Source organism: Lissotriton helveticus, chromosome 2_1 (assembly GCF_964261635.1).
Source record: "Lissotriton helveticus chromosome 2_1, aLisHel1.1, whole genome shotgun sequence".
In the NCBI taxonomy this organism is placed as follows: Eukaryota; Metazoa; Chordata; class Amphibia; order Caudata; family Salamandridae; genus Lissotriton; species Lissotriton helveticus.
The window spans coordinates 544,932,163-544,950,231 of record NC_136059.1 but is presented as its reverse complement, the minus strand read 5'-3'; the positions used below and the strand labels follow the sequence as shown (position 1 = coordinate 544,950,231).

Sequence of the window (18,069 nt, the reverse complement as noted above, 5' to 3'; positions counted from 1 at the left end):
AGTGAGCGGATCCATCCAAGATATTGCCCATGTATACCAAAAGCCTTAAGCACTGCCCATAGATAGTGCCACCCCACTCGGTCAAATGCTTTTTCAGCATCTAGCATAATCATTCCGAGTGGGGTAAGAGTAGTTGAAGCTACATCAAAGGCTGTGATGGCAGTATTGATATGGGCTGTAGTGTCTCTCCCCATAACAAATCCATGCTGTTGGATATTAACCAGTTCAGGCATGAGAGGAGCTAATCGGTTCGCCAGAATTTGTTGCAAAGGCCTTGGCATCCGCATTAATTAGCGAAATTGGCCTTTATGACCCACAATCTTCCGGTGGCTTATTTTTTCCATGACATAGGGGCCTTTCCAGTTTTTCCAATAGAATCTATAACTAGCCCAAGGAGAGGAAGTAGCTCCTGAATGCAGATCTTGTAGAGTTCAATAGGTAATAAATCCTCACCAGCTGCCTTGCCCGAGGGCCGAGAAAAAATGGCGGATTTTATCTCGGTAGCTGTTATCTTAGAGTCCAATTGTCTGACTCCTTCATTATCTCGTTGATTAGTCATGTTTGTGCTAAGATATCGAGAGATATTATTCTTAGTAGGGAATATTTCTGGAATGTATAAATTGCGATAGTATTTAGCAAATTGATCTAAAATCTGATCAGGCCGATTATAAATAACAGAATCTGAACCCTTAATTGTTTTAATAATTGTTCTGGCTTTCTTGTCTGCAACTTTATAGGCTAACACTTTGCGAATTCGGGATCTGACCTTCTCCCAAACATAAAATGACTCAAAAAATGTATGCGTCACTCTATGCCTGAAAGGGTTTTGTTTTGACTTAATACTGGGTGCTCCTTTGTGTCTGGACAAAGCTATAACTCTCTGAAGAGCTCTAATTAGAGCGAAACACTGTGTCAGGGGTTGCTTTTACTCATTTCAGGTTGGCTTGAGTTGGTATTTCACTATTTCAAAGCTGTAATATTGTGCCTGGAGTGATAAATGGCTTTTGTAATTTTACAGCTCGGCAAGGACAGCACTGTACTAGTCCTATGCTTAAAGACTTTGCTGTATGAATTGCAAAAGACTTTGTCATTTTCTATCTCGGCATGGATAGCACTGTGCTAATCCTATGCCTAAAAACTTTGATAGAAAAACAGACATTTGAGGTGAGCAGATCCAGAGTGTCGCTGGTGTTGAGAGTGCTCTAACAGGGGCTGCTTTCCACCTAAACTTGAGAACTACCCAGAGTTCTCTCCTTTTTTGTATGTATGTGTATATGTGTATATATATATATATATATATATATATATATATATATATATATATATATATATATATATATATATATATATATATATATATATATATATAATGCTTTACGACTCACTCTCCAACAAAACAAATATTTCCATCTTTTTACGTTGCAAATCAAATAAATTCTTTATTTAGATATAGAACATATATCTTTAAAAGAAGATAACAATGAACACATTGAGTATCAACTGTTAAAAGCGAAGCAAAAAAAAAAAAAAAAAAAAAAAAAAAAAATGAGAGACAACCAAAGCAACAGTCAATTAACCATCAAGTAGGGGTTGTCTAGAAACCTCCTTGTTCCGTAGTATTTAAAAAAAAAAAATAGGAATACAAGATGGTAATCATAAAAACAGGAGATGATTATAAAACGTATTACACATTCGAACTCTTCTCTTCCACATTGTTATGTTGCCCTTGTTGTCAATAAAATATACATACAAAAAAGACAACCAACATTCCTGGGCCTACTAATCTTAACATTTCATCCTCCCTTATCTAGGAATTTGATAAGAGGGCGCGTTTAACCAAGCCTCCTAAAGTTACGGTATACGTGCTGGATAAAATTGGTGAATTTTATATTTAAGGCAGTATTTTCGGGATTCAGGGCTGCCATGATGGCTTGCCTACAAGACCTGACACCAAGCCTATTCCATTCGGCTTTAAGTTTACACCTACGCTCAGAATTAAAGGCTGGGCAAAGGCAGACCACATGCAATAGGGTTTCGACTGTATTGCCGCACCCTCTGCAGGTTAAGTCATCCCCCATGCGTCGCCAGGCAGGTAAGTCTTGCAGAAATCGCCAGTCACCCAGTCTAATAGCGATAAGGCTACGTTTTAAGTGCAATGAGTATGTACAGGCCAGATAGGAGGCGGGGGCTAGCCGTCTGTATGAGTTTACAAGAGCCCAAGCGTGTCTGCGTTTCGAGAAGTGGGCTTTATCCATTATAAGTGAACTCATTCTTACGCATTTTTTAATCCCGTTTTTGAATGCTATCCGGCTGGGATTAAGGGCCCATAACTCGCCCGCTGACGTTTGCTGGATTGCATCATTAAGAAGGCGACCAAACGTTCCTCCTGGATTTTTCTGGGTGATTTCATACCAGACTAAAGATTCTAATGTGCCTGGTTCTGCCTGCCTTAGTTTATGACAGAGGTTCAGATATGCCCCAATGTTGGAGGCATCATAATTTAATAACCCCAACTCCAGTCTTATCTGTGCAGCAGATGCAGACTTTGGCAGCTGGAGAACCTTTTTGTAAATTTTTGTTGTATGCCGATTCAGAACGGGGTTCATTTTTCCCCTGAATATCTCTATGCCGTATGATAGTGTAGGGCCAATTTTTGCCCTCATTACTTCTAGGAGGGGCGATAGCGTAGGGCCTGAAAGTTTTTTTGAAAGCTTACCTAGAGACACCGCAAGGGTCATAGCTTTAACTGCAATCTCATTACGCTGTTTTATAAGATTGTACTTTGAATCCAAGTGGACACCTAGGTACTTATACGACTGACCCGTGACGAGGCTTATCTTGTTAAATGACCACCTGCCCCCAACGTGTCGTTTTTTACCAAAGGGGACCACTTGCGTTTTCTTCAAGTTGACCTCTAGTTGGTTTGTATTTGTGTAACTATGCAGTTTGTTTAGGAGCCTTTGTAGCCCAACCCTTGTGAGGCTAAGGAGAACCAGGTCGTCGGCATACAAAAGATTACTTAGCGCCAAGCCTCCCACCTTTGGAGGATGGCTGTTCGTGTCGTCCAAAGTCGACGACAGGTCTGCTATAAACAGGTTAAAGAGAAGAGGGGCCAGCACACATCCCTGCTTGACACCTCTAGTTGTCATAATTTTTCGCGAGAGATGTGTGCCAGACCCCAACTTCACCCGAACCCAGGTACGGGAGTGTAGTTGGATGATTGCCTCTAGTAATTTCTCTGGGACCCCCACTTTGTTAGTTTTACCCATAATGCCGCCCTGGGGACACTGTCGAAAGCTGCTTTGAAGTCGACAAAGCAGCAGAACACAGACCTTGAAGTTAAGAGTGCTTTATCGACAATAGTTGATACTACTAGCAAATTTGTCCTGGTCCCTGAGTTGGCAACAAACCCTGTTTGATTCATCGGCATCAGACTGTGATCCTTTACCCAGAGCCGTAGGTCCTCCAAAAGGAGGCCTGCGTAATGCTTGGCCTCAATATCCAAAAGAGCAATCAGTCTGTAGTTGTTCGGCGAGGCACGTGATCCTGATTTATAAATCGGGTGAATTATGGCGCCCCGCCATGAATCGGGGATTATTGCAGTTCTCAACGCATAATTGAAGAGGTTTGCCAATGATCCTGCCCAAAAATCAGTGTCTGATGCAAACAGGCTCTGTGGCAATCCATTGGGGCCCGGCGCACCGTCGGCTCTTGCTTTTTTCATTACTACGGCCACCCTTTCTTGTGTCACTTCGTGATCCATGTAAACCATGGGAGAGCCCTCCGTGGGTGTGCTACAGCTGTTACCGGAACCAAAATCAGTCTCATTTGGGATACCGCTTCCTGTTTGAGTTAGGAGTTCCGGGGACTTGAAGTGGTCCGATAGGAACGTTGCCCAGTCAGATTCTTGAATGTTTGCTGATCCATGATTCGATACACTTGAGTTTGTGTGATTAATTAATGCCCACAATTTTCTAGAATTTATGCTCTTGCTCTCCCACACTTTTTACGTTGCGTTTTTCCTAATCATAGTCTACGCTTGGTTTCCCCATATACACAGAGTCTTGGTTTACAATGCAGCAATCACTCACTTTAACTTGCTCGTATTACTGGATACTTACTTTATGCTCATATAGCAAGCAAAATCTATCCTTTTCTTAAATTCCAAGGTACCTTATTCTGGTCCAGTCATCTAGACTGGTAGTCTACTGATCTTGGCCAAACTGCTTGCACCACATCACCACTATGATCGACTTTTGCCCATTAAGGTCCCCTTTACGATCCCACCTACCTACAGATCTACAAGCTCCTGGCTCGCTCTCCCGGCTGGCTATCTGTTCATTGTTGACACCAGCTCTGTTGACTCCGTTTGGTCTTTAAATGGATACACTGTGTCACTCTCTGTGACCGAACTTTCTAAGTCCTAATAGTTGCCTTGAAGCCCCCCCCCCAATCAGACTGGTCCCCCCACCCACTTCTCTCCCGAGTCAAATCCCACTTTTCTTTGTTTTCCCTTCGAAGTCTAGGCCTTTGACTAGTCAGCATTTTCATACTTTTTCAGGTTTGTCAGCATCATGAGGTCTTTTCTTACAGTGCTATTTCATATCCTATTTATATCCTGTTATTAAGTGCAAGGAGAATGTGCTGCATATACATTAAACGAGGGAGATTTCAACTACGTTCCTCTGCAAACGGATGATTACTATTATATTTACGCAGTGCTTAATTTGTTGCTCCCCAAACTTGTTCTCAGGAGGGCCGCATGCTATTTGAGCTCAAAGGTCCAAGAGGAGGAGCCCACAGCTTAAGGAGGAGGAGGTACAGGCCAAGGAGGCATTTCTTGTATACCTCTCTTTATGGAAAGGCCAGGCCCTGGCAGCAGCTAGAGTGCCATTACTAGTATGGAGTCCTGGACCGCCTCTCACAACTGACCACTCTTCAGCGGTATGATAGAAGAAGGGCTGCCAATACACTGAATAGCAAAAGATCGCAGTATTGTCTGTACTATTTGTATGATCTTATATGGAAATAAAAGAATTCCTAGATCTGCTGTCTTCCCCATGCTCTGTAAATAATGGGCACTAAAGGCCGGGATGGGATCAAGCAAGAGGGGACAAACAGTCCGGATTCCATTAAAAAAGTGCCGGTGAAGTCTTTTTTAAGCAGCACCGCACCAGAAATTGCGGGACTCTGAGACTAAAGCTATTGGGGGAAGCAGGGCTTCCTCAAAGTCAGGAGCTCTTTGTATGAATCAGTTTTCTTTTTACTAAAAGCACTGCACCACATCTAGACCAGCTGGCAAATACGATAGAATCTGCAGCTAAGGCCATGTCCGCCAACATTGCAAGGCTTGGTTTTAACCCTACTGGGTTAATGGAACTTTTGTATTGAAGGGTACGGAGATATCCTGGAACCACATTTCAATACGATAAACCAGCTTTGGCAATAAAGCAACATAGACTCTTTACTTCACAGATGCAGGGTCCCAAGAGCAAAGACAGAAAATGAGAAAAACTGCAATAAGAAAATAAGACTGGGTTTTTTCAGTACAAATGATGAAACACTGCCTCTAAAGCGGGGATTTTTGGCTTTCAAAACACTCCCTTTTATGTGGCTTTGTAAGACTTAGCCACTGCTTGTGAAACTGATACTACAGTAAACAGCTCTCAAAATAAAAATAATTACTGAAGCACTTGACCAAATGAAGTATACAAGTCTCGGTCAAAATGTGAGTTCCACGGCTCCTTGTGTTTTAGTGACTTGATGTCTGTAATCACAGTTTCTATTTTAGTCTGGTTTGACAATGCACTTGTCAGCAAGACCCATTGTTACCAGTAGCGGCTGGTAATTATGACGGGTAGCAGGACGGGCAGACCAAACATATACACTCACACCCATGCATTCACAAGGGCACACATACACTCATAACAAATTCATAAATGTATACATACATGCATGCAGGCACCAAATATTCAAAAACAGAACATTTACTAGTCCTGTGGCTCCAGGAGATGAAAGCCTCGGAGGACCACAGAGGGTTGGGACTGCTGCCTTTCCTAATTGGGAGGACCATGGCCAGCCAATGAGGGAAGGAAGCAGTCCCACAGTTGTCAGAGTAGGATGGGCTCTGTGAGAACTGCAGACCCCACCCCACCCTGTGATAAGGTGTCACTGATTAACAATTAGCACTGGGCACGTCTGGGTTTAAAATGGTGGTCAGCTCAGGCAGCCAGGAGCCAGCGCAGTTAGCTCACGTCTAGCTCCTAGCTGCCCGACCAGAGGAGTGTCTGTCTGGCTGACCTTTGCTCAGCTTGACAGAAACTCTTCCTCTTTGCAAAAAGGTGAGGGGGCGTGGCCCCTTCGCCCATATGGATGGGATGAGCGAATTGTTACCAAATTTTGAAAATATACCCAACGTGGGCTATGGCTCCACCCAAAGAAGCACCACTCTTGCCTAGTGTTAATTGGCTATTTGGTGTATCATTGCGCCTTTCAGTAGGTACTTCCAGTGAAATGCATTAGGGACTATTTTACACCCAAAACATACATTTGTTTGACCACACAGGCCTCATGGATTTTCCACAATTTCAAGCAAGTTATGGTTTAAGAACTGCAGAAACATGGCACCACACTGCCATTAAGCACTGGGTCTCCTAGCCCCAGATCTGACTCCTGGTGGTCAGACACCTAACGAAATTCGAGAAACGGTTGATCACCAGACAGCGATAAGAGTCTCCTCTCCGGCATCTACGCCTTCCTTGGGCTATGTGCTTCACCAAGTCCCCAGGCAGGAAGAGAGGGGAGTTGGAGCTGGAATGCTCATTCATGCCAAATGAATGGAACAACCATCTTCAAAGAGCACAAATTTTATCTCGCAGCACAGTGGGGCAGGAAGTAGTGCTCAAGGTTATGCATTATTGGAACTATACCCTTGCACGGGTAGCAAAATGGAAAGCTGGAAGTACAGACACATGCGGCAACGTGGGCACCCTGACACATTCCTTGCTGGTTTTGGAAGGCTGTACTTAATGAAATTAATGAGATCTTTGACACAGACCTCCCCAACTTGCCCAGTTATATATTGTTGGGGCTACCAAATTGTTGGGGCCTGCCCTGCCCCCTATACTCTAGCACAGGGAAGGCTGTCACAATGACACTATGAGCGGCTAAGCAGGCAATCACCTTTGAAAAGCGCGAGGCCCGCGGAGCGCGCCATTAGGGCCCGGCCTCACGACTCCTCGCCATGCCCCCCCCACCTACTCTGCGGCCGGGTCATGCGGCCGGGTCAGCCCAATGGGCGACCGGCTGCGGGAATCCCTTCCAGGGCAGGCGGTGATGTGTTTCCGGCGCAGGAGGGGGGTGGAGACAGGGGCCTATTTAAGCCCCTGGAATACCATGCCCGGTCTCTTCCTCTCCTGCGCCGGACCACGGGACTGCCAGCATCTTCCTATCTCTTCAATCTATATGCTGTTGAGCGGGTGCTGTTGATTTTGTGATGGGAACTTTGCAGCGGAGCGGTTGTCCTTGGATTTGTGGCGGGAGCAGCTCAGCGGATTCCGGGTCCTTCATTGGAGTCGGGAGGCAGCCAACGCGGATTGACGTTGCAAGGAAGCAATTATTTCCCCGATTTAAGGCGGATTTCGAGACCCGTGTCGGAGGCCAGCTGCCCCAGATTGACTTGCGGCTAGACGGAAGCAGAAGTAGTTTGCGAGCGGCCGGCTCATGAGGTAAGGTGTCGGGTGTCACGAGGGGCCTTGGGCAGCCGTGGGAGGCGGGGAGGGGCAGGGAAGTAGGCCGCTGTTGAAAGGGTGTCTCCTACCAACCGCGGCTGCCAGGGGTTGTCCCACAGGATTTTGGCACGCATCAGGGCACCAGCGCCTTCGCTCTCAACCCAGAGCCCGGGGGACAGAGGGGGGAACGTTGCAGGCAGTGCGAGTGCAGAGTGCATGCTTTCCTCGCATCGAGCGCTGCTTTTCTTTTAACAAGCAAGATTACCTGCCTAGGGGTTTATTGAAAGCGTGGCTTAGGGTTGGGCATAGCGCGCTGTGCTATTAGGTGGATTGCTCGAAAGTGAGCATACTCTTTAACAAAGGACAGGAAAAAGTGGTGGGTCAGCACGGCTGTGTGGAGCAGGGGCAGAACCCGGTCCAACCCACCAAACCAAAGATCTGGAAGAGACCTGAAGAAACTCAATCCCAACTCATTACCTTCTCCCAGCTACAATCTGCTCCTACCCCCTACCGGCGCCTCTGACGTACAGGTCCTCACTGACCACTACCTCAAGTCGATGACCTCCATTATCAACTAGGTTGCCCCCCTTCAATTAAACAGAGTTTCCTCTAAAAACTCTAAACCTTGGTACGACGGGCTGCTTAACGAAGACAGACGAGCTATGAGATTGGCAGAACGCAATGGGAGATCAGTCCCTTCGGCTATGCACCTCATAGCACTAAAGAAAAAAAGAAACGCTTACTTTAGAAAAATCAAACGCTCGAAAGCAGATTTCTTTAGCCACCAGCTTGACCAAGCGAGAAGCCGACCAAAAAAAAACTGTTTGAGCTTATCGAAACTCAATCCAAGGATGAACCTCAACGACTACAAAACAATTCTAGCACACTACGACCTGTGAAGAATCCTCCACTTTTTTTAATCTAAATACAGACATCAAGAAAGACCTCCTCACTGATCTAAGCCTATACTCTAGCCCCCACAGCAAAACGCCCCTCATTCTAAAAAACAATGCTACGTGGTCTTCCTTCGAAACTTACTCGGAAGAATCTATAGGCAAGATTCTCAGCACATTGAAGCCCTCCAATCACCTAACTGATCCTCTACCCGCAAATGCGGTAAAATACTTCATCCCACTGCTCCTCCCACTCTGGAACAAAATCACTATTAGTTCACTTCAACAAGGATGCATCCCGGACTCCCTCAAAGTGGGACAAGTATCGCCTGTACTAAAGAAACCCACAGCAGACCCCACCGATCTGAACAACTATCGCCCTATCTCCAATATCCCTACCCTGGCCAAACTGTTAGAAAAATGTGAACACATCCAACTGACAAAACACATCGAGCACTTTGACCTCCGCAACTCACACCAATCAGGCTTCCGATCAGGCCCCAGTAAGGAATCAGCCATGACACACATAATTGATGACGCACTTCAAATTCTTGATCAGAACGGTACTTGCCTCCTCATCCTACTCGGCCTCTCATCAGCCTTTGATACGGTCAAACACGAAAACTTACTCGATCTGTTGAGTCTCAGAATGGGTCTATCAGGGACAGTACTCAAGTGGTTTACCTCCTTTCTACATAATCGGACTCAGAAATTCAAGAAAAACAATACTATGTCCACACCTGTTCCTGTATCACTAGGTGTTCCACAAGGATCCTCCCTATTCCCAACATTGTTCAACCTAGTCATGGAACCACTCACCGCACTCCTTCAAGCATCCAATGTGCAATTTCACATGTACGCAGATGATACCCAACTCTACCTTAAAATACACACCCCTGAAGACATCAAACTACTCAACACAACGCTTAGGAACACACAGACTTGGCTGGCAGAGAATCATCTCAAACTTAACGCCCTAAAAACTGAATTCCTCCTAATAGCACCTCCCACCAAAGTCCACATCACTCAGGCTTGGCTGAATCATCTCACTGCATTCAACGTGCAACCTACAATCGTGGACTCAGCGAAATCTTTAGGCATAACCCTCAATTGCAATTTCAATATGCAGCATCATATCAGCATTGCAACAAAGGGAGCTAATTTGCAAATCAACACATTGAGGAAGCTCAAACCCTTCCTCCCAGCCAATGACTTCAGGACTGCAGTCCAAGCCCTAGTTATCCCTCGAGTAGACTATGGAAGTGTCGCCCTCTGTGACCTCCCTACATCAACAACCGCACCCCTAAGAGCCTCGATCAATGCTGCAGCAAGACTCATCACTGGCTCAAAAAAACGCTCACATCACTCCCGACCTAAAATCCTTGAACTGGCTGCCATACGAAGCTAGAATACACCTGAAATTTGCATGCATGACACACAAGGCTATACACCACAACTCACCCAGTTACCTCTCTCGGAAACTGACAATCTCGGGTGGCTCGAAATCACAAGAAGCGCAGAAAATCTTCTTTTGAAACCTCAAAAATTCCACAAGAAAAAAACAAACGCTCATTCTCAGGGATGGCACCCAGGATCTGGAATGCCCTCCCTCCAGAAATCAGACTCATCTTATCCACAGCATCCTTCAAAAAAGAAGTAAAATCACTCCTCTTATCTAAACTCACTTGACTATAGACTAAAGAAATCTCGTGACTCATTATCTCTCATCGCATGACTATGTCCAGCCTGACCACCTATTCACCGTCACTACCTTGCCTTGACTCTATTGTTAACCATTTGCGCATCCTTGCACAAAATGACTTGTTTAATTATTATTCCTCTGTTCTTGTATCCCATTTGTGTGTAAAGCGCTCTGATATCCGTAAGGATCTTGTTCGCGCTCTATAAAACTCTGCAAATAAATATGCCAGCAAGGGGGCGCAGCCATAAGAGGAAGGACAAAGACCCAGAGATTGCGCAATTGCTCAAATTAGTGTTAGCAAAGCTTAGCAGGGAAGAAGAGGAGAGCGAGGATGATCAGGGGGGCAAGGCCCCTGAGTCGGACAGGGAACAGGCCCCAGAGACAGGGTTAGGGGACCGCCCTCGTAGAAATTGTGTCCCTCCCAAAGCTGCTTTCCCTCCTCTGGTTAAGAGGCCTAGGACGCAGCCACGAAAAGGAAAGGGCAGGAGCAGTAGTGGGGCAAAAAGGAATAGGAAAGAATCTGTAGAGCCGGAGGCCCCCTACCCTCGGTGGTTCCCCCGCAGTCGGAACCAGTGGTCCCGGGTCCCAGCGTACCCATGCCTAGCGTACCCTTACTGCCTATGGTGCCCCCCCAGCCAGTTCCTACCGCACCACCTGTACCTAGCATACCCCCACTGCCAGCGCCTGTAGTGCCCCCCCCCCCCCCCAGCCATTACCCCTGCCGTTTCCTACCGCACCACCACAACCAGATCCAGGGAATGATGTGGGGGCTATATTAGCGGAGATCAGGGAAGCATTGAAGGCGTTAGTGCCTGCGCCCAGTCACCCAACCCCTATATTGCCGGAAGTAGTCGCGGTCATAGTGCCTCCCATACCTATAGAGCAAGGGGGAGTTTTGCCTGCGCAGGGGGCGGCTCCAGCTGCAGTAGTCCCTCCCACCCCAGCACCACCAGAGGAACCAGCAGGAGGAGCTGAGGAGCTCAGGACCCCACAGCTAGTATTCTGGCCTCAGTGGCTACACTTTTGGCGCAGCTGGCAACACCAGTGGGGGTGGCAGTGGCACCTTGGGCACCACAATCGGCGGCGGAGAGCGCGTTTAGTGATATCAGCAAGCAGGTGGCGCTTCTTGGGAAAATTCAGGACAATAAGTTAGGCACTCCCATTCAGGCGGCGGGTCAAGCGGCCCCCGCCGCATCAGAGGCACCAGGGACCGCAACAGGTAAGGCGGTGGAGAGCTTGAACAAGGACTCTGATGGCGGGTCTAAAGCAGTGGGGGTGCACGATATTGTGTTATCTAAGCCGGGAAAAATGGCACCACATGTCCCTCTGGATACAAAAGAGAACATTTGGAATGGGGAGTTAGTGGATATTTTCTAGTTAATCAGGCCCAAGAGGAGAGAGGTGGAATTTAAAGGGAAAGATGGGAAGAAAGATTCCTTCAAGGATAGGAAACCAAGGGTGGAGGAGTCTATTACTAATTGGTTGTTCGGTTTCCATGTGTTTACAACTGTGATGTTAGAGAAGAAACCAGAACTGGCGATACCTTTGGTGTATTATGCGAAGAAGATTCTGAAGGCTCACACATCATATGGGGGCATGGCATGGTTAGACTATGACAGGGACTTCAGATGGGAGAAAGTGAAGGACCCGGACATTGGGTGGGATCAGACAGAGGTAAATGTGTCGCTGGAAAATGTTAATAACAAGACACACCACACTAAGCAGCCCTTTTGGACCTCTCAGTGTAGACCAGGGGAGAAAAGGGGGGGACTTACTGGGCATTTAACAAGAAAGAGTGTACCTGGCCCACCGGTCAATGTAAGTTCAAACACGCCTGTGCATTCTGTGGTCACTCCTCTCACCCCGAGTTTAAGTGCATCAAAAAAAATGAAAAGATAAGGGCAGGGAGAACAAGCCTCCACAGCCATAGTTTACCAACGCCAGCGGATGTTGGGAGACTGATTTTTTGGCTGAATCAGTACCCAGACAGGAGTGCAGTCCAGACTTTGTATCAGGGGTTTGCTACAGGCTTTCGCATTCCAACACAAGGCGTGCCCCCTGTAGATTGCTGCAATAATTTGTTGTTGGCGTGCATGCACCTCACAGTAGTGTTGCAGAAGGTGGAGAAGGAACAGGCTCTGGGTGGGTTGGCTGGCCCTTTCTCTGCTCCCCAGTTGCCGGGCTATGTGTGTTCACCACTAGGAGTGGTCCCTAAGAAGGAGCCAGGCCAGAACAGGATGATTTACAACTTGTCAGCGCCAAAGGAGGCATCGGTGAATGATGCCATAGACCCCTCCTTGTGTTCTGCGACTTACTCCTCCTTTGATATGGCACTGCAAAAACTGCGTGACCTAGGGCCACACGCCTTTATGGCAAAAACAGACATTGAGTCTGCTTTTCGGCTCTTGCCTGTGCACCCGGACGATTATCATTTGCTAGGTTTCCTGCTGAATCACCAGTTCTACTATGACATGTGCATGCCAATGGGTTGCGCAGTATCTTGCAGATATTTTGAGACATTTCGCTCTATGCTGCAGTGGGTGTTTACCCTCAAGACAGGGTGCACGAATGTGGTGCATTACTTGGATGATTTCATGGTCATGGGCCCGGCAACTTTAGAGGAGTGTGCTCAGGCGTTAGGACAACTGGTCGCCATGTTTGGAGAATTTAAAGTACCGTTGGCTCCTGGAAAAACTGTAGGCCCGACACATGCATGTCCTTCCTGAGAATTGAGATTGACACAGTAGCAGGGGAATGCAAGTTACCATTAGACAAAGTGCAAGCTTTTTCCCAAGCAATTGACTCAGCATTGGCTGGGGCTAAAGTTACCTTACACCAACTTCAGGGGTTAGTGGGTCAGCTGAACTTCGCCCTCCGTATCATCCCGATGGGGCGCACCTTCTCAAGGTCAATAGCAAGGGCAATGGTGGGGTTGACTCAGAAGCATCACCATGTGCTCCCACAGGCTTAGGTGAGGGAGGATTTGAGGGTGGGGGCAGCTTCCGGAGCAACTTTAACAGGAAGGTGGTGTGGCCCGCTCCGCCTGTTTCCAGTGCGAACTTTGGCTAGCTCACAGACTCAGCGGGTAGTATTGGTTTTGGAGCAATTTTGGGATCCCGCTGGTGCAGAGGCGATTGAAACGCTCCGTGGCATGAGAGTGGTTTGACTAGGAATATAGCCTTTTTGGAATGGTTCCCAATCATAGTAGCTGTGACAGTGTGGGCTGAATTCCTCGTGAACAAATCAGTGATATTCTGGTCCGACAACATGGGAGTAGGGGAGGCAATCAGTAGGCAAGAGGCTACGTGTAAACATGTTCTGAGGCTATTGAAACACTTGGTGTTGGCTTGCTTGAGGCTGAACCTGTTGTTCAAAGCAGCACACATTCCAGGTGTAGAGAATCCGGCTGCTGATGCTTTGTCTCGTTCCAAGTTGCAGGACTTCCGCAGGTACCACCCACGGGCGGAAGAGCAGATGACAGTGTTCCCAATATCACTGTGGAGGATTGGAGCCCCGCTTTAGCAGGGCTGGTAGGTGCCTCACTGATTGATCGCACTAGGAGATCTTACCAACAGCAGTTCATGTCTTACAGGATGTTTGTACAGCAGGCGGGATAGTGGGCTTGTTTGCCAAAGCCATATGCAGTTTCTTACAAATGTTGAGGAATCAGGGCAGGCCAGTCTCTTATGCTAGGGCACATGTGACCGCGGTGGGTTTTTTCGCTAAGCTGGCGGGTGAATGCAACTCGGGTGCTACATTCGTAGTCAGGAAAGCCCCGTCAGGGTGGGCCAGGCTTGAAGGGGTTAAGAGGGACTGCAGGAAGCCCTTGGATGTTAAGACACTGGGTGACATTCTAGGGTCACTACCGGTGGTATGCTACTCATCATATGAGCGCATATTATTTGGGGCCGCTTTTTCCCTGACTTTCAATGGGGCCTTTCGACTGGGGGGGTTTGGTGGGGACCTCCAGAGGTGATCAGTTGGGGTCCTGCATTTTTGCGACACCAAGCTGGTGCAGGGGGTACTGATAGTAACCCATAGGAAATCAAAAACTGACCCTTTGAGGAAAGGTACCACGACCCGTCTTTGTCCAGCTCCCGGCATAATAATCTGCCCGGTTTCTCTGATGGGGTCATACTGGGCCATACGCCCCGTAGGGATAGGGCAGGCCCTGTTCATACATGAGCAAGGGGGATTGCTTGTTGCAGTTTCAATTCAAGGCAGTTTTTGGGCTGGCATTGGCTAAGCTGGGATTTAGTTCATCGGGCTATTCATCGCACTCTTTTAGAATCGGGGCGGCGACTTTAGCGGCAGGCGCTGGCTTGCCAGCGGAAACGGTGAAGAGAGTTGGGCACTGGTCATCACAATGTTTTAAGCGCTACGTGCGTCCAGAGTTACTGTAAGGAGATACACAAATTTGTTGACATGACTATGCCCGACTTTTCCATTTCTTTCCTGTTCATTAGTATGCCTGCGAAGGTGGTATGGGTGTTGGGGCACTCGTTTGTACGGCGCGCTACAGTCCGTTTTCAGTAGCAGCGAGTGAAAACACCACCGGGCTTGAAAAGAACGTCGTTTCTGTGGCGAGGCGTTTGGGGGGTTTCCGAATTCGGCAGTTGCGGCAGCTTGTGGAGGAGATTAGGGCGCAATAGGGACAGCAGTCCCCGGATTTAATCATTCTTCATTTGGGCAGCAACAACATGGTCGATCGGGGACGCCTCGCGGTCTGGGAAGCCATCTTGACGGAGTTCGCATGGCTAGGACGGGCCTTTCCCCAGGCTCGGATAGCTTGGTCATGCATGATTCCACACCGAACATGGGGCGCTGGAGTTAGGTCACGAGCCTTGAATGTATCAGTAAGACGACTCAATGGTGAATTGGCCAAGTTGTGCTCAGGGCAGGGCTGCTTGTGTCATATTCAGCACCGGATGATCACAGGAGAGGTAATGTTTTACCAGGACGTGCATCTATCGGACGTTGGAACTGACATTTGGCTCAGAGGAATATGGTCTTTTGTGCAGAACTTGTTCTGTGGTGGGGATGGTGAAGGACCTATGGGCCCTGGTCACCCTAGTTGGTGGTTAAGAGGCCACAGAACATGGACATATTGACTTAAGGGTTAACAGGAGTCCTCCTTACGTACTCCCTAGGCCAGCACTGATGGGAGAGACAGTAAGCTCTCCGCAGGGAGTATAGGGCCACCAGCTGGGGAGGCAAGGGCGCCAGGTCACGAACTAGGGCTGGGGGCAGCGGCCCCTTGGTATTCCCTATGAGGCTCCTGGTGGTAGAGGGGTGGGCCCCGAATATGGCGGACAAGAACCAGAGGGCTGGGGCCCATCACTCAAGGACGCAGGTGGGTTGCGCCTTGTGTGGGTTCTCAGATTTGGAGATGCGAGCCAGAGGGCCCCTTGATGCTGAGAAAAAGTAATTATCCATAATTGATGCGTATGATATTTTGAATGTCGATATTAAAAGTATGATATTAATTTCATCAATGTTTAATGTGTTTTTGGTCATGTTTATGATTTTTGATAATTAAACATGGCCAATTTACACCCACTTTCTGGTAGTACTGGATTTGATTGTGGGTTGGATCACTTGGGGGCAGGGCGGGGGAGCCTTCTGGGGGGTCCCGGTCTTATGCAAAGCGCGAGGCTCGAGGAGCTCGCCATTAGGGCCCGACCTCCCGGTTCCTCGCCAGGCCCCCCCTACTTTGCGGCCGGGTCAGCCCAATGGGCGACCGGCCGTGGGAATCCCTTCCGGGGCAGGCGGTGACGGGTTTCTGGCGCAGGAGGATGGTGGAGACGGGGGCCTATTTATGTCCCTGGAATACCATGCGCAGGCTCTTCCTCTCCTGCGCCGGACCACGGGACTGCCCGCATCTTCCTATCTCCCACCCACCCGTCCCTCTGATTGGTAGTTTGAGGGGAGGTTTTGGAGGAGGGAGCCTTAGCGGAAAAGAGGCCACAGAACATTGACACATTGAGTTACAGGGTTAACACGAGTACTCCTTAACGTACTCCCTAGGCCAGCACAGAGGGGATAGACAGTAAGCTGTCCGCAGGGAGAAAGGGGCCACCGGCTGGGGAGGCAAGGGCGTCAGGTCACGAACTAAGGCAGGGGGCAGTGGCCCCTTGGTATTCCCTACGAGCCTCCTGGGCAGCCTGGTGGTAGAGGGGTGGGCCCCAAATATGGCAGACAAGTACCAGAGGGTTGGGGCCCATCACTCAAGGACGCAGGTGGGTTCCGCCTTGCGTGGGTTCTCAGATTTGGAGATGCGAGCCAGAGGGCCCCTTGGTGCTGGGGAAAAGTCATTATCCATAATTGATGCGTATGATGTTTTGAATGTCGATATTAAAAGTACGATATTTATTTCATCAATGTTTAATATGTTTTTTGTCATGTTTATGATTGTTGATAATTAAACATGGCCAATTTACACCCCCTTTCTGGTAGTACTGGATTGGATTGTGGGTTGGATCACTTGGGGGCAGGGCGGGGAGCATTCTGGGGGGTCCGGGTCCTATAAATGGAGCACCAATTCCACATCTGATCAGGCTGATGGGCTGCATACATTATAGGAAACCGCTGCAAAGGAAAAATCACAGCCTCACTGGAAGCCAAGTTGCCACCATTTTACAAAATGTGGGCCACACGCATCCGCTTACTTGCACAAGAGTGTGGTGAACTTTCCTGCCCAAACTACCTCTCAATTCTTCAGCTCACGCAGGAGATGAGAGAGAATCCCACAACAGGGAAAACCAAACTGGTGCCTCGTGTTCCTCTCCTTCATGGTACTGAACCCCATCAGAGAAGGATGTTGTACAGGTGGAGAGTACTTCTACTTGTATGAACCATGCCAAGTTTACTACCCCCTGCCTACATTGATTTGAACCATAAAATACATTCAATCAATCAGAGCGCTGTCTTCAGTTATTTATCTCGTATACGCATTATATAATAAAGCAATCCGTTTTGCCACTTTTTCTTCCGAGCATCCCAAAACCAATCAGGCGGGCTTAAAAAAGATTAACAATAACATTTATGGATGGAAAATAAACTGTATCTGTGAACGTCTATGTGTACAAGCATTGGTGCATTAAAACTACACCCATTGGAACAAGTTAACAAACGTACTGCGATTGTAAAGCACAAGTGCGGCCAGAGGGTGTTCGAGGTGCCAGACATGAAGCTGGGTTCCAGTACCGGAGCATATAGACACAATAAATGTTATTAAATAATACTAGCTCGTTAGCGTACAATCACACGTCATTGACGCCTTTGAAAGGGTGGCTCCAGCTGGCTAATAGCCTCTCTACGGGAGCCATGGCTTCCACCTGCTGCCCAGCAGGGGCCCCTCGCGCCTGTGATACTCTATCAGAACAAGCCCCGCCCTTCGCCGCCCCCAGTCTGCACAGGCAGATGGCCGCTTGTCACCCCGGGCGTGCACGCGGCCCTCTGCGGTCACGCGCATTATCTTTTAGCACCGCAGCTGCAGCAATCATGGGCGCGTGCCCCGTTTAATGCCTCTCAGAAGAGACGGATTGTCGCTGCTCCGGGCAGAGAGTGACGCGATAACTGCTTCCCCGTTTCCAACTTTTATCAGCGCGCAGACCACTCTCGTACCCTTCGGGACCCTGAAAGGCCGCCAAACATGCAGGGCTCGAGTCGGGGTACCACGCGGGTAGACGGCGTCCCACTCCCCCCACATATTTTACCGGTAGCTCGATAACTGGAGCAAATG

The 18,069-nt window shown here is 48.3% G+C and overlaps 1 protein-coding gene across 1 annotated transcript in view; it reads right to left on the bottom strand.

The window, feature by feature from the left end:
- Positions 1-18,069, bottom strand: part of LHFPL2 (LHFPL tetraspan subfamily member 2) — a 390,647-nt gene that overhangs the window by 286,694 nt on the left and 85,884 nt on the right. The window lies entirely within an intron of this gene.